This window comes from Lactuca virosa, chromosome 9 (genome assembly GCF_052849685.1).
Source record: "Lactuca virosa cultivar CGN04683 chromosome 9, Lactuca_virosa_CGN04683_v6, whole genome shotgun sequence".
Taxonomy (NCBI): Eukaryota; Viridiplantae; Streptophyta; class Magnoliopsida; order Asterales; family Asteraceae; genus Lactuca; species Lactuca virosa.
Genome location: NC_136434.1, coordinates 179,655,241 through 179,672,512, shown reverse-complemented (window position 1 = coordinate 179,672,512; position 17,272 = coordinate 179,655,241). Strand labels below are relative to the sequence as shown.

Genomic DNA, 17,272 nt, shown 5'->3' with positions numbered 1-17,272 from the left:
CCATTTCTACAATTACAATTTGGCATCCAAAGTAAAAAGGATGACAACGAAACCACATATGATTCCAATTTCCTTTCGGCGCCTCAGCCAAACTTATCGCACCAACAATCGGGGATTCACAATTTCAAATTTTAGACTTTGATTGAAGAAAAAAAAATACTCGAAGGGTTAATGTCATAAAATCTTTAAGTTTTCAGCGTTTTGTCGGTTTTACCCAAAATTGAATTTTATGTTCATTTATGCCTCAAACTTGTATTAATTTGTTCGTTTTTAGCCCCTAACCGGTTTTTATCTTCAGAAACCGGTCACCCTTTGCTGATTGGACGACACTTTTGTTGAGTCGGATGCCACGTCGGTTTTACCTAAAGTTGAATTTTATGTTCATTTATGCCTCAAACTTGTATTAATTTGTTCGTTTTTAGCCCCTAACCGGTTTTTATCTTCAGAAACCGATCACCCTTTGCTGATTGGACGACACTTTTGCTGAGTCGGATGCCACGCCACGTTAGCAATGTTGACTTGTGTCAGCAAGCGAAAAAATAGCCGAAATGGGGTTTGAGGGACTCGAACCCGGGTCTCCCATTCCCAACAGCAGAGCCTTAACCGCCAAGCTGGAAAAGAGTATCTATTTTTATATCTAGCTTAATCTATTTAATGTCTAGTTTGCTGGAAATTTTAAATAATAATAATAATAACTAGTGCCGGCCCATGCTTTGCATGGGTCGGATGGCATTTTTTTTTTAAAAATTTGTTGGTTTGAAATGTATTTTTTTTTAAATCTGTTGCCTTCACTACAATAAGCACACACTGATTGAAAAATACGTAGTGGGTCTTAATTCCGATTTGTCATCCAACAATTTGAAGTTTTCCTACACGAATGAAATTACAATCCCCCATTAGATCGAAAAGAAACAGATTCTACAACATAAAAATGAACCATTGGAGAATGAATTTCCAAAGAAAGAATATCTATTTAACAAAACCATAGACATAATTTGTCATGAAGGAATACACTAAAGCTAAGTCAAATTCTTCTATACCTACAAAAGTAAATTCCTATAAGCACTATTTATTCCTGCTACAAACAACAAAATAGGAGAATGAATTTCCAAAGAAAGAATATCTATTTAACAAATTCATAGACATAATTTGTCATGAAGGAATACACTAAAGCTAAGCCAAATTCTTCTATACCTACAAAAGTAAATTCCTATAAGCACTATTTATTCCTGCTACAAACAACAAAATACCATATTAGCCAACTTTACCAAATACCCCTTTCATACAAAGTATTCAACCTCATGTGGTGGTAATTTTTTTTTCTTCTTCAGAAGTAATCAATTATTAGGGAAAACATGTAAACTTCCTATAGAAACACATTTTCAGTTATAAATGTAATTTCAAAATAGAACAGGTACAAAGCCAAAAAGGAAAGACTTTTTTTTTTTTTTACCTAAACAACTCTTCGCTTAATAGGTTTACAGACCTGCTATGATGAGCAAAAGAAGTGGTTAGTCCCTGATTTCCATTAGATAAAGTTTTTGATCAAATTAACTCCATCACATAAAATAAAACATCGACTACCTGAGCATGCACATATGAAGGGAACTATGAGGAGACGGACCAGCATTAATGGCCCAAAGAATAACTTTTCCAACATTAGTTGAAGATGATATCATTACTCTTAATAGCTCTCAAATCATATTCAATGTAGAACAAAGAAACCCAATATTCCCAAATAAAGCAGAAGCATATTTGCCCGATTGAACATGTACATTCTTTAGGAAAACATAAGCATCTGCTGGATCTATTGTATCTTTAAACCTGCATAATCACAAAATAACAACAGTAACTTTCGCTTTTTATAAGTGCAGATGGGGTGCTTCCAACATCGCCAATTACTACAAAGAACGTTTGTTTCTGAAGTTTTTTCAAAATCATCAACCCGCACCAGAATCGTTTTTTCTCCATAGATGGTTCACTGCTTTCAAAGTAAATGAGAAATGGGTTATTCCAGAGGTCCCCGTCCGTGAAAGAGGTCAAACCCTAAGTAAGAAACTTACAAGTTTCGATAGAAGAAATTGAGAAACAGTGACTTTTTAAAGCACGAGACATTGATCAAATGAGGCTTGAAGAATTGCAGAAAGGAACAGTGTTGTTGAGCGAATCTGTACAAAAAAAGCCGTGCATTTCATACAAACATTTGAAATCGAACCACATACACAAAACAAAAAGTTAAGAGGAGACGAACCCTACAAAAGTGAATTGGTTTTACTTACAACTTTGTCCGGTAGCCTCGGGTTTCCCTTCCTTGTAGAACTATCTATTTCCAAAAAGCAACAACAACAATCAATTTAGGTAAAATAGAAAGAAAAGTGTAGAAAGAAAGCACATAATTACCGACGTCAGACCAGAACCTCAACGAAGATGATGGAGAAGACGGAAAATCAAGGACTGAAATGGCAATTTCAATACAATTTAGGGCGAGACGGGAAAGATCGGTGAGGATAAGGGCCGTTGTTGAAACCAGAGGAGACGAAAAGGTGTCGGTTGTGCAACTTCAATATCACCATCGAATCGAACAGGGGGATGGATTCCCTGTGCGATTAATTTATGGACTCCGTGACCCTAATCCGATTGTGTTTTGTAATAGCGTTGAGACCAAAAGGAAAAGTAGAGAAGAAGAGAAATCATAAGCCAACAACTCAACCCACAACGTCGACTGTATTTGAGAAGTGAGATACGGAGCAGATTAGAGAGAAACCAAAAGAAAACGGAAGAAGACGTTGCGCTGGGACCCAAGAAATTGGAGGAACAGAGAAGTTTTTTTTGGATCGAAGCGAATCAATGACGGTGAAGATGAGGTTATCGACGACTTGAGGCGGTGATGGAGTATCTGTTGTCCGTACCAGCGGGAGTTGGGAGTAGGAAAGAACACGTACCAAATATGAGACAGCTGTAAAACATGTATTAAATATGAGAGGGTTAAAAAAAAGAAAAAAAGAAATTAATGGTGGTCCAATAGAATTAAGTTACTGTGCATAAGGAACTTAAAATTAATATTAATAGCATTATAAATTATTATTATTACTTTCACTATTATTATTATTATTATTATTATATATTTGAAAACGTATGTATACCTTAAATGCATATTTAAACGTATAAACATATATCAAAACGTTTTTATATGTACTTAAGCATATACAAAAGTTTACATATAAAAATATATCAAGACGTTTTAGACGTATTCATATGTACATATAAAGACATTTTTAGAAATTAATATGTATATATACGTTGTTAAATGTATCATATAAATATTTGTACATATGTACCATATAAATATTTGTTTTTTATAAGTTTTCATACATATAAATAAAAAACGTTTTTATATGTTTAAATACGCATGAAAATGTCTTGATATATTATTATATCTATGAAAACGTTTTTATATGTTTAAATACATTAAATACATATAAAAACGTATTCATGCATGTTTAGATGTATAAAAAATTTTATACGTTTAAATATGTATTTAAAGGTATACATATGCTTTCAAATGTATAAATATGTTGTTAAATGTTTACATACTGTTTAAATATATAAATACGCTTTTTAAATATAAATACCTTTAAAAAAATGTTTATAATTTTAAATCGTATTTTTTATCTTTAAAAATATATTTACACATTTAAAAACGTATTTCAAAGTATATGTATAAGTTCATAAAAAGTAATAATAATATTACTAATAATAATAATAATAATAATAATAATAATAATAATAATAATTATTATTATTATTATTATTATTATTATTTAAATGTTCCAATAAAATAGACATTAAAGAGATTAAGCTAGATATGAAATCACAAACGCCCTTCCAGCTTGGCGGTTAAGGCTGCAATGTTGGTAGTGGGAGACACGGGTTCGGGTCCCCCAATCTCCATTTCGGTTGTTTTTTCGCTTGCTGACACATGCTGACGTGACGTGGCATCCGACTCAGCAAAAGTGTCGTCCAATCAGCAAAGGGTGACCGGTTTCTATAGGTAAAAACCAGTTAGGGCTAAAAACGAACAAATTAATGCAAGTTTGAGGCATAAATGAACATAAAATTCAACTTTGGGTAAAACCGACAAAATGTTGAAAACTTAAGGGTTTTTGTGACATTAGCCCTTACTCTAAAGGAGAAATATTTATTTTCTTACCATTGAAATGAAATCAATTGGTGATTCCGATAGGAGGTTTCGGGGCATGGTAGCGTGAAGGAAAAAACTGATACCTTAATAACAACTGAGATTCAATAAAATCGTTTTGAGGTATGAGGAAATCCATTTCATGTGTGACAAGGAGAAATTAATTGTGTTTTCTTCCATGGAGGTGGGTCGAGAGAAATTGAAAAAAGAAATTGCAATTTATGGAGCCTTGGCAACAAGAAACAAAAAAAGGATGAAGATAAGGAAGTGGGCGATATGTGGAAGTAGTCCGTTGGACAAAAGAAAGGTGAAGCAACAACAACAAACAAGTATCAACTGAAGCGGATGATTCCGTCAACATTAAATTAAAGGCTTAGATAAAAAAAAATGAAATAATGGTTATTGCCATAAAAACCCAACGAGATTTTGTGTTTGGTTTTAAAAAGTCCTTAAACTAATTTTTGTTCCTTTTAAAGGTATAAACTCAAAAATAACTTGTTATTAAGGGGAAAATAACCTCTTGTTCCCGGTTACCATGTAAACTCAATCAAAATTAGATGACATGCCATATATTATTCCATTTGGATCCCACATGTAAGACAAACCACTATCCCTTACCTTCATATGACTATCTATGATACTCATGAAGTCATGGGTGTTTCAGCCGAAGTCATCTCCTGCGTCTTCCTCTAAGCCTCGAAATCGATGGTCGTCTCATAGCCCCTCTGTCATCTCTATCATCATCTGTAATCTATCACCGGCATCTTCGTTGTATTCCCCACCATGACCAACCATCTCATTCCATCTACACTTACTAGGGAAGAAATTGGGGTTACGTATCCTTTGTCTCCCATGGCTACACCCTCCCTTCAGTAGTGTTGCTCTCTCACATGCATCTTCATCGCTAGTAATCAATCACCTACGTCTTCCAATAAAATACAATATGTGTGTGATGGGTGAGTGTAGCTTGTGGGCTTGAATGTGACTAAGGTGATGATCGACAAAAGAATTGAGGGTCTGTTAAACATTAGCTCCAAAAGCGAGAAGACTGAGAAGATTGATTTTGTAAAGCCCTGTTTCGAGTCGTTTTCCATTTCAGGGTAGTGATCAAGGAGTGGGTATTAGCAGACATAGGACCCTTGAACTTTGAAGAATTGAGATTTGGACTCATTTAGAGGTGGATGATGTATTTGGATGACCCGGGTGTCCGATTTGTGTTCTGGAGCCAAAGGGTATTTTGATAATATGTCAGCTTGGGCTTTTATGGAAATTGGATGTTTGTTTGGGAAATTGTAAGGCATGTATGAGTTGATTAAAGCGTAGAGCTTCTTGTTACCTTTTCATGGATATAAGGATCATCGGAATTGAATTTATAACGAAGAAGTGGTGGCCTTCGGAGTGCTTTAGGGTTTAAGGGGAAACCCTAGTACGCGAGGCGTACTGATGCGAAGAGTAGTACACGAGGCATAATGGTGTACTTTTAGCGTACTACGAAAGAGGGATCGGGGGTGCGAGGCCTCGTACGCTGGGCGTACGAGGAGTACGCGGGGCGTACGAGGTGCATATGAAAACCCTAATTTATGATGTTGTACCCTATATAAGCACTTTAAGTCTTTTGGGCTGGCTTCTTTACTAGCCTCCAAGTCCCCAAAACCCTAGAAATTGTCCTTTAGCCTCCAAGGTGGTGTTTTTGAGCTCATTGTGTGCATCTTGGTGTGTTTTGGTTCCTATTCAAGAAGATGGAATTTAGTGCAAGGTTGTGGATCAAGGAAGAGCTTGTGGATCCTAATTCTCTACTTTATTTCCATCTTGTTTGAGGTAAAAAGCTATGAAATTGTTCATTGATTGCTTAGATCTATTATATATGAGTTTTGGTTCCTTGTTGGCCCCAAGAATGAGATCTAGTGGTTTGATACCACTCCAGGAGCTATGAGTTGCCACTCTTGGTGTTTATGAGGTTCTAGATTCATAAAGTTGTATCCTTTAGGGTTTAAATCCCCCATGCATGTGATTGTGTCCATTTGGTGAAAGTCTAATGCTATATCTTGAAGTTGGGTTCTTTTGGGGCATGTAATGTCACAAAGTCAGTGACTTTATGGTTCTAGACTTTTATTAAGACTCAGATCTGTGGTTTAGACTTATGGACTTAAGCATTAAGAGCTTAATGAAGAGTTTGGATTAATGGAGGATTACGTTGGGCATAAAAGTTTGTACGCGAAGAGTACAAGCCAAATAGCGTGTACGCTTAGCGTACAGCTGAGTACGGCTTGCGTACTCAGTCATGTGGGATTTTGCGTATAGGCTTCAAGTTTGGGCTTTCTTTTGGACTTGGGTGTTTAAGTTCTTAATGGGCCATCTGAGTACAAGTGTTTTGGACTAGGAAACTATTGGATAAGGTGTCTAAGTCCATAACTATATTTATTATGTACTTGACCCGGTTTGGCATGGTCCATTTGGGTTGCATGGCAGCATAACAATTGGATAGACAAAATGAGAAAAAATACACTTATGATTTGTTGATATTTTATAAGTTCTAATATATTAATATGAAATCATATTATTTAATTAGTATTAATCAAGAATTAATTTGGAATTAATTTTTTGATAAAAAAGAGACTAATTAAATATATGAGGATTGATTTGTAAATCATTCATTCTTATATAGTGGGTTTATGGTTCATAATTCACTAGATTGGGCTAGGACGCATTGGGTGCTCCATGGATGCTCCATGGAGGTTATAACCTATGGATCATGGGGGAAATGAAAATCCATGCGCATTAGGGTTTACATGGTGTAACCCTACATGTGACACACTATATAAAGAACCTCATATGGAGTAAAATCGGCACCAAGACAAAAGGGTGAGGGCTAGCCGATTTTGTGATCAAAGTGTTCTTTTATCAAGTTATTACAAGTGTTGTAGTGTTGTGTGAAACATTTGAGGCATCACATTTGGGGTGCTAGGCTCACAAGGTCTTAAGGAATCCAAGCTACAAGAAAGGTATGTCATTCTACTAGTTTTATATTACAAGTACCCCATGCCATGCTAGTTAGGATGAAAACCTTGGAGAAATCAAATTTGCATGAATATTAGAGAAACCATAGATCCAAGGTTTATAGGGTTGCATGTACACCATAGGAGTGTTAGAATGCTCAAAACCCATCAATGGTATCAGATCCTAGGCTTGTTTTCTTTGTATTTGATGCAAACTGCTTGAAAAATCGATTTTTCTGTTCACTGTGCAGTGGACTCGCCGAGTCCATGGGGGGACTCGACGAGTCCAAGTGAAAATGCATCCTACTCGTCGAGTAGGTTCTTGCACTCGACGAGTAGGAGGCCCTGTGTGCAGATTTTCGAGTTTTGCTGCTAGAAATGGACTAGAATCATTACCCTAAACTGTTATGGACTTATAAAACCTGTTTTTGATGTGGTAATGATTATGCTAATCCATTTTCGATGGTTATTATCAAAATTTCAAGTTTTATATATGTTTATATGATTCTTGAAATTGTTGATATGAATGTTCATGCTTATGAGTTTTAGTAGATCATAGGAATTATTTGCAAATTGTTTGTTAGTGTAATTGTTGATCTTAATGCCAATTAATGGACTCCATAACTTGTCCTCAAGTTATGGAATTCCAAAAGTCTTTTCTTTAATGTTATTAAAAACTCATAAGTTATTGAATATGAAAGGTTTTGAATAGTTTCAAAACTTGCCCTCAAGTTTTGGAATTTGTAAAGTCACTTTAGAAAACTTTAATTCCAAACCCTAGCGTTTTAAAAGTTAAAATTCAACCCTTATACTTTATAGTATTATAAGTTAATATATATATATATATATATATATATATATATATATATATATGTATGTATGTATAAGAACAAGTCAATTTTACCGTTAGTAGGACTCATTCATGAAGCCGGTCTATAAGGGGGGTATAAGGTTGTTGCCTATAAAATGTCAGCTTAATGGGTGTCCACTCTTAACCACCGCTTCCTTGACTTGTGGAGGGTCGTTAGTCGAACGGGTAGGACAAAGACTATAATTCTCATTAAAAGTATAATGAAAATATAAAGTAACTAAACCTTTTATAAATTCCTAATCGTAGTTACTTTAGGAAAATGTGAAATTGGTGTTATCCCATGAAATTACACTTTGTACCTTACCAAGTCGTTGGTGGAGCGTGTGTGGGTAACCGGCACACTAACATGGACTAGTAAGAGTGGAAAAGGGTGACTTAATGTTCATCATAGATCGGTGGAGCGCGTGTGGGTAACCGGCACATTGATTAGGTGATAAAGATTAAGGGTACCAAGTAAATTTGCATGGTTATTCACACATTGTTTGTGATCCTCAACATCCCAGGTACAAACTTGAGAGGGCACAATCGAGATTTAAACATGCCATTGAAAAGTTCAATGAATCTCAAAAGGATCTAGGAGTTTCAATCCAATTAAAACCTAATAATTTATTTCGTTTTTCGTGGTGAAAATTGGTGAATCGTCATTCGCCTACCTGCAAATATTTTATAGCTTGGATTACGGCATCCCTCTTCCAAGTTATAAAGTATTGTGTTGGGTCTTAGCCTTAATATTACATGTGGGTGTTTTATTAAGGATTCTATATCTGATCTAAACTTGTCTTTCTTCTGTTCAGATGTCTTCCAACAATGCTGCTTCTGGCTCAAACCCTACCGGCTCCTTCTCTCTCATGAACCTTTGTGGGAGAGTCATCTTTGATGGTTCAAACTTTAATGATTGGATTAGGAACATCAAGATGGTCACACGTTACGAGGATGACGAATATGTCCTCGACAAGGAGATGAAGGAAATTGATGAGTCTACTGCTACTCCAGAGGAGATCGTTGACTTTAGGGCACATGAGAGAGATGCTACCAAAGTGGCATGTATCATGTTGGCCATAATGACAACTGAACTCCAGAAGTCCTATGAGGACTTTTACCCTTTTGAGATGCACATGGACCTGATGGACCGCTACTATCAAAGTGCTCGTCAAAGAGGTATGAAATCATCTCTTCCATGATAACAACCTGAATGAAGGATGGTGAATCCATCACGGGCCACATGCAGAAAATGCAAAGGTTTGTGGACCGTTTGCTGAAGTTGAATGTGAACTTCCCCGAGGAGTTGGCTATTGATATCATAATGCACTCCTTACCTACTTGTTATGATCAGTTCTGGATGACCTATCACATGAACAAGGAGGAGGTCACACTCAGCAAACTTCAAGGACTTTTGAAGAACGCCGAAACCGGTCTCAAGGGTAAATTGGTTGCTACTACTCCTACTCCTAACACCGCCCCTGTTCTAGCAATCGGGCAAAGTAGAGGGAAGAAGAGGAAGACCCCTTCGAAGGGTACCAAGGGAAAGTCTCTTGATGGCTCCTCTTCAAGTGGAACCAAAGGTGGTTCTGTCACTCCTTCTTCCAACCCAAAGGAAGCTCAATGCTTCTATTGTTAGGAAAATGGGCACTGGAAACGAAACTGCCCGAAATACCTGCAAGATGTTAACGATGGGAAGGTCAAACCTACCCATGCAGGTATTTACACTATATTATCTAATAACTCACCACATAATACTTCTTGGGTTCTGGATACAGGTTGCGATATTCATATATGTTCTAATTTGCAGGGCCTAAGAAGAAGTGAGGATGTGGAGCACGGAAAGATAAACTTGATCATGGGGAATAGGAAAGCTTCACCTGTCACCAAGATTGGAGTTTATTCTTTGTTGCTAAGTAGTGGGTTAGTGTTAGATTTGAATAAGTGTTGTTACTCGTCTGAAATGACAAGAAATATTATTTCCTTTCATGGTTTGTACAAACAAGGATTTACTTTTTCATTTGATAATGAAGTTGGTGGTATTAATGCTTTTTATAATAATGTTCTTTATTTTAAAGCATTACCTTGTGATGGTGTATATGAAACTGTGTCGATTGTAGATAACTTAGGAAATAATGTATTACATATCGATTCTTCCACTAGTTTGGATAAAGCATCATTGTGGCATTGTCGTCTTGGACATGTTAACAAGAAGCGCATAGGCCAACTCCAGAAGGCTGGATTCTTGGAGTCATTTGACTTAAGGTCAGATGATAGTTGCGAGTCTTGTTTTCTTGGAAAAATGACAAAGTCACCCTTCACTGGTACCTGTGCTAGGGATGAAGGTTTGTTGGACCTCATACATAAAGATGTGTGTGGACCCTTCAGAACCGCCACTAGGGATGCTAACCGCTTCTATGTGACTTTCACTGATGTTTACAGTAGATATGGTTATGTCTACTTAATCAAGCATAAGTCAGAAACCTTTGAAAAGTTCAAAGAGTTTAAACAGGAAGTGGAGAATCAGCTGGGCAGGAACATTAAGATGCTCTGATCCGATCGAGGAGGAGAGTATCTTAGCACAGAGTTCCTTGAATATCTTAAGGGATGTGGAATTATTTCACAACTGACACCTCCTAGGACACCATAGCTGAATGGTGTGGCTGAGAGGCTCAATCGAACCTTGTTAGACATGGTTCGTTCCATGATGAGTCGAGCTTCGTTACCAATCTCATTCTGGGGGTATACCTTAGAGACTACAGCCTATATCCTTAATCTAGTCCCTACTAAGAAGGTTGCCAAAACACCTCACGAGATGTGGACTAGGAAAGTTCCCAATTTTGACCACATCAATATTTGGGGTTGCGAGGCTTTCGTAAGACGTGAGACTCAGGACAAGCTCGAACCTCGTAGTGAGCGGTGTATTTTCATCGGCTACCCACATAATTCTTTTGTTTACCTCTTCTACAGACCCAGTGAGAATGTGGTCTTTGTGGAAAGGAGAGAGGTCTTTCGAGAGAGAGAGAGAGATAGAGAGAGAGAGAGAGAGAGAGAGAGAGTTTATAAGCTAAGGAAACAGTGGGAGGAAAATTGACCTTGAAGAACTTCAAGAGTGTAGCGCTGAAGGAACCTCAAACCCTAGCAATCAACCTGAGGAGGAAACTCCTATTGATAAATCCGTATCTCTGAGGCGTTCCACAAGAGTTAGGAATCCACCTGAGCATTACTATGGTTTCCATATTACTGCGGAAGGTGATGCATTTATCAGTGATAGTACACTGGTAAATTTGGATGAGCCTAACAACTTTAAGGAAGCCATGGCAGGCCCCGAGTCCGCCAAATGGAAAGAGGCCATGGATAGCGAGATTCAGTCCATGTATGAAAATCAAGTTTGCAACTTGGTTGACAATGTAATGCCAAACTGAGTAAGACTCAGAGCCCAAGTACAGAGGCTGAGATAGCTGAGATGAGTCAAGTACCGTATGCTTCCGCTGAAGGCTCGATCATGTATGCTATGACTTGTACTCGCCCTGATGTGGCCTTTGCTTTGAGCATGGTCAACAGATATCAAGGGAATCCGGGCAAGGCTCACTGGACTGTGGTGAAGAATATTCTCAAGTACCTATGGAGGACTAGGGACTGGGTCCTTACCCTTGGTGGGAGTGATGACTTAAGAGTGGTGGGGTATAGTGATGCTGGTTTCCAGACTGATAGGGATAATTTCCGCTCTCAGTCGAGCCGGGTCTTTACCCTAAATGGAGGAGCAATTACTTGGAAAAGTTCCAAGCAGGAAACAGTGGTTGATTCAACTTGCGAATCAGAGTACATAGCAGCAAGCGAGGCGGAAAAGGAGGCTATATGGCTAAAGAAATTCATTGGAGACCTTGGAGTTGTACCAGCTATTAAGGAGCCTATGGATATTTTCTGTGACAACGAGGGTGCAGTTGCCTTAGCTAAGGAACCAAGGGATCACGGCAGATCCAGGCACATCGACAGAAAATATCACTTCATTAGACATCGAATAGAAGAAGGACTCCTCGTGGTAAAGAGGGTATCATCGGATGAGAACCCAACAGATCCCCTCACGAAGGGACTGTGTAGGGTTAAGCATTTACAGCATGCAAGGCACATCGAGCTGAAGGATGATATTAGTTTTACAGATTAGATAGTTATTCCTAAAATTTGTAAAATGTAAATTGACATTGGATGATTAAATAAAAGTTGTTGTTTATTTATAAGTAAAGTATTGTTATCTTGTGTCAAGTATTTACTATTGTTTCAATTTCGCATGTTTTGACTTCCAGAATAATTACTTTATTCAAACTCTCCACAGTTGGTCATATGTTGGAAGTAGATATGAATCAAGACGGTCATGAATTGGGTTTGTAGATGTCTAAGATGTTAGACGTAGTAAAAATTGCTACAACATTCATGAGTGCTCATAAGTTCTGAGTATTGGATTCAACCCACGCTCACTTGTATCACTTCATGGAATTTATCTCGAGTGATCGTGAGACGGTAATATCATATAAGTCTTCAAACCTAGAGATATGAGTTGTTGATTATGAGTTGGTCGTGCATTGATTGTACGAAAACGCATCGGTAACTCGATGTTATAAAATGTGCTTTTGTGTATGATTCAACAAGTAGTTAGTACAAGCATATGAGTCGAAGTTTATCTGTTCCTTCTGGTCCTTGGAGGATTAGAAGCGATATCTGGGCCCCTTGATGATTTTGTTTTGACCTATGTACCGAGCCCGGTCAGAACCAAATTGATGTGTTCAGTTTAGTTCTATGTCAAACAAATCGGAAATCGGGAAACAAACTGCTGGACAATAAGTACGACATTGTTCCATGTATTTGTCCGGCTGATATCTAGAACAGAGGATTATATGATCACTTATCTTAAATGGCGCATCATCATATTAGTTCCGCGAGACTTTGAAAGAGCTACGATTGCTGGTCGGTTCCTGAAGTCATACATGTAACTATAGTTAGTAGACTTATCCAAGTGGAAGACTGTTGGATAAGGTGTCTAAGTCCATAACTATATTTAGTATGTACTTGACCCGGTTTGGCATGGTCCATTTGGGTTGCATGGCATCATAACAATTGGATAGACAAAATGAGAAAAAAGACACTTATGATTTGTTAATATATTATAAATTCTAATATATTAACATGAAATCATATTATTTAATTAGTATTGATCAAGAATTAGTTTGGAATTAATTTTATGATCAAAAAGAGATTAATTAAATATATGGGGATTGATTTGTAAATCATTCATTCTTATATAGTGGGCTTATGGTTCATAATTCACTAGATTGGGCTAGGACCCATTGGGTGCTCCATGGATGCTCCATGGAGGTTATAACCCATGGATCATGGGGGAAATGAAAAGCCATGCACATTAGGGTTTACATGGTGTAACCCTACATGTGACACACTATATAAAGAACCTCATATGGAGTAAAATCGGCACTAAGACAAAAGGGTGAGGGCTAGTCGATTTTGTGATCAAAGTGTTCTTCTCTCAAGTTATTCCAAGTGTTGTGTGAAACATTTGAGGCATCACATTTGGGGTGTTAGGCTCACATGGACTTAAGGAATCCAAGCTACAAGAAAGCTATGTCATTCTACTAGTTTTATATTACAAGTACCCCATGCCATGCTAGTTAGGATGAAAACCTTGGAGAAATCAAATTTGCATGAATATTAGAGAAAACATAGATCCAAGGTTTCTAGGGTTGCATGTACACCATAGGAGTGTTAGAATGCTCAAAACCCATCAGAAACATGGTTGGGCTTTAGCGTAAAGCCCATGTAAGGGGTTTGGGCTCAATTTGGAAAATTGGGCCATAATTTGGCCTTGGTTGATTAATTGGCTTTTGGGCCTTTAGATTGTGAGTGTGGGCCTTAGTCTTGGACCAATCTAGGTCAGGTGTAAAATGGTCTTCTTACCCCAAGTATGGATTTATGGTTATGGATTGTAACCCAATTGTTAATTGGGTGTTGTTTTGATATTGATAGTTCGTGGATCGGTTAGCCAGCAGCCAATGTCGGCCCATGTTTTATTATGTTAGGATGTCAAATGTCTGTGTGACTCTTTCATGTGTATGTATTGGTATGTATACCGAGCGGGGCTTGATGTCGGGCAAAGCCCGACGACTGTATTGTATGTTGTTATCTTTGTAATTATCGCATGTGTTGGTAGGATTATGTGTTTGTATGCTGGGCGGCGCCCGTTATGTGAGTGTGGGTGGGGCCCGTATCTCTATGGGAGGGGCCGTTATGTGAGTGTGGGCGGGGTCCGTTATGCGAGTGTGGGCGGGGCCCGATATGCGAGTGTGGATGGGGCCCGTTATATTCATTGGGGCGGGGGCCATTATGTGATTAGTTGTGTATGGTATGAGGTATCTTGGGGAACTTACTAAGCTTTGTGCTTACGGTTTTCACTTTATGTTTCAGGTACTTAGGTTTTCAAATGGAAGAGCTCGAGATGATTGTAGAGCACACACCACATATTTCCGCATTCTGTGATTTACTCTGATTTGATGATGTTTTGATAAATCTTGATTACCTTGGTCTTATGGAAATGATATGTATTAACGATTTAGTAATCTAAAAACGAAAATTTTATGTCATTATTTTTGGGACGTTACAGATTTCTGTTGGATTAAGTGTCTAAGCCCATAACTATAATTGGTATGTACTTGTCCCGATAGTAGCATGGTCCTTTTGGGTTACCTTCATCGGAGCAATTTGAAGGGATGGATTCTTGAGAAAGTGGTTATTTGTGATTTATTAATATATTATATGAATAACATATTAATTGAGAAATTATATTGTTTAATTGGTATTGATCAAGAATTAATTTGGAATTAATTTAGTGATCAAAAGAGAATGATTAAATTTATAGGGACTGATTGGGTAAATCAGTAATACTTATAGTTTAGGCTAATGATCCATGTTGATTATGGATGGACTACATCTATGTGAGAGTCCATGAAGATTTAGTCCAAAGGGCCTATCATATGGATTGTTGGAATACTTAAAGGTTTAAGTAAATTAGGGTTTTATGTAAGAAACCCTAAGGATTCCACACTATAAATTGAACCCCTATTCTTCCCAAAATTGGCCAATGCAATCCAAGGTGAAACCCTAGCTGATTGTTGGTGCTTCCTAACCCCTCTCTCTCATAATCCTCCTCTTCATTTTGGTGTTTGTGACTTATTAGAGGTATCACATTTGAGGTACTAAGCTTTTGAAAGACCAAGAACTAAAACCTACAACAAAGAGGTATTCATCTAACTTTTTTTTATGTTGTGAATCTCAAATTGTATGCTAGTTAGGGTTCATGCTTTGGCCTCTGACTGTTGGACCCGACGAGTCCTATGTAGGAACTCGACGAGTCCATTGCCTGAATCAACGAGTTGGATCACCTGTTGGCAGATTTTTCGAGTTTTTAGCCAGATTTGGATTAGGATCATTACCACAAACTGTTTTGACTGATAAAATTCGATTTTTCTGATAAGGTAATGATTATCTTTATCAAATTGAATGATTATTGTCAAACTTTAAGATAATTACTTGATTTTGTGAAAAATTAATTATTTGTAGAATTTGATTTGAATCATCTTGCTATATGAAATTAGATTAGGTCAATTTTGTGATATAGTTAATTATATGATTAATTTAATTGTTTTCAAATTGATCCAAGAGTTTTAAAAAGTTTCAAAATTTGCCCTCAAGTTTTGGAATTTAAAAATTGATTAAAAGGTTTTAATTTAGAAATATTTAAATTCTAAACCCTAGAGTTTTAAAAGTGTAAAATTCAAACCTTATACTATTATAATATTAAAAGCTTAATACTTATATATATGTATAAGACAGTCAGTCTTACCGTTAGTAGGCCTTATTCACAAAGCCATTCTATAAGGGGGTATAAGGAAATTGCCTATAAAATGGCGATTGAATGGGTGTCCACTCTCACCCACCGCTCCCTTGACTGGTGGAGGGTCGTTAGCCGAACGGATAAGATATGACATTAATTCTCATTAAAAAGTATAATGATAATTATGAAAGTAACTAAATGTTTTCATAAATTCCCAATCCTAGTTACTTTAAGAAAAAAAATGTGAAAATGGTGCTATTCCATGAATTTGCACTTTGCACCTTACCAAGTCGTTAGTGGAGCGTGTGTGGTTAACCGACACACTAACATGGACTAACAAGGGTGGCAAAGGGTAGCTCGATAATTGCCATAGATCAATGGAGCGTGTGTGGTTAACCGACACATTGATTAGGTGGTAAATGACTCGAGAGTGCCAAGCAAATTTGCATGGTTATTCGCACCTTGTTTGTGATCCTCGGTATCCTATTCACAAACTTGAAGGGAATAATCGATATTTAAACATGCAATTGAAAAGTTCAATGAATCTTAACGAACTAGGAATTTTATAAAACTTACTTCTTTAAAATTTCAGTTTTGGGTGGTGAAATTGGTAAATCGTCATTTACATACCTTCAAATATTTTGCAATTGGATTACAGCATCCCTCTTCCGAATTGTGTAATATTGTGTTGGGTCCTAGCCTTAATATTTCATTTGGGTGTTATATTAAGGAATTTCTATCTAATGAAACTTGTCCTTTTTTTCAGATGTCTACTTCAAACAACGTTTCAAACTCAAATGCTTCTGGCTCTTTCTCCCTCATGAACTTATGTGGGAGGTTTATTTTCGATGGGTCGAATTTCAATGACTAGATTCGAAACATTCGCATGGCCATTCGCTACGAGGAAAAGGAATATGTCCTCAGCAAAGAACTAAAGGAGATTGATGAAGAAACTGCTTCTCCTGAGCAACTGGCTGAGTATAGGGCTCATAAGAAGGACACGACAAAGGTGTTGTGCATCATGCTAGGCACTATGACTTCTGAGCTTCAGAAGTCCTACGAGGACTTCTGGCCTTTCGAGATGCACCAAGACTTGATGGAAAGGTACCATCAGAGTGCTCGACAAGAAAGGTATGAAATCATTGCCTGTATGATAACAACAAAAATGAAGGATGGAGAGTCCATCACGGCCCACTTGCAAAAGATGCAAAGATATGTGGACCGCTTGCTAAAGTTGAATGTCAATTTCGATGAAGAGTTGGCTATTGACATTATCCTACACTTTTTGCCTCCTTGTTATGATCAGTTCAGAATGACTTATCATAAGGAGG

At 37.3% G+C, this 17,272-nt stretch overlaps 1 long non-coding RNA gene across 3 annotated transcripts; it reads right to left on the bottom strand.

The window, feature by feature from the left end:
- Nucleotides 1–727: 727 nt before the first annotated feature.
- Nucleotides 728–3,055, bottom strand: LOC145138891 (uncharacterized). Of its 3 annotated transcripts, none has more exons than XR_013721776.1 (6): nt 2,401–3,055; nt 2,280–2,323; nt 2,064–2,168; nt 1,585–1,981; nt 1,454–1,489; nt 728–869 (listed from the first exon to the last, which is right to left on the bottom strand). It is a non-coding gene; the product is annotated as an uncharacterized LOC145138891 (long non-coding RNA). The 3 variants fall into 3 exon arrangements; XR_013721778.1 differs by having other exon boundaries at nt 1,454–1,486; XR_013721777.1 differs by lacking the exon at nt 728–869 and having other exon boundaries at nt 1,179–1,486.
- Between the last annotated feature and the right edge of the window lie 14,217 nt (nt 3,056–17,272).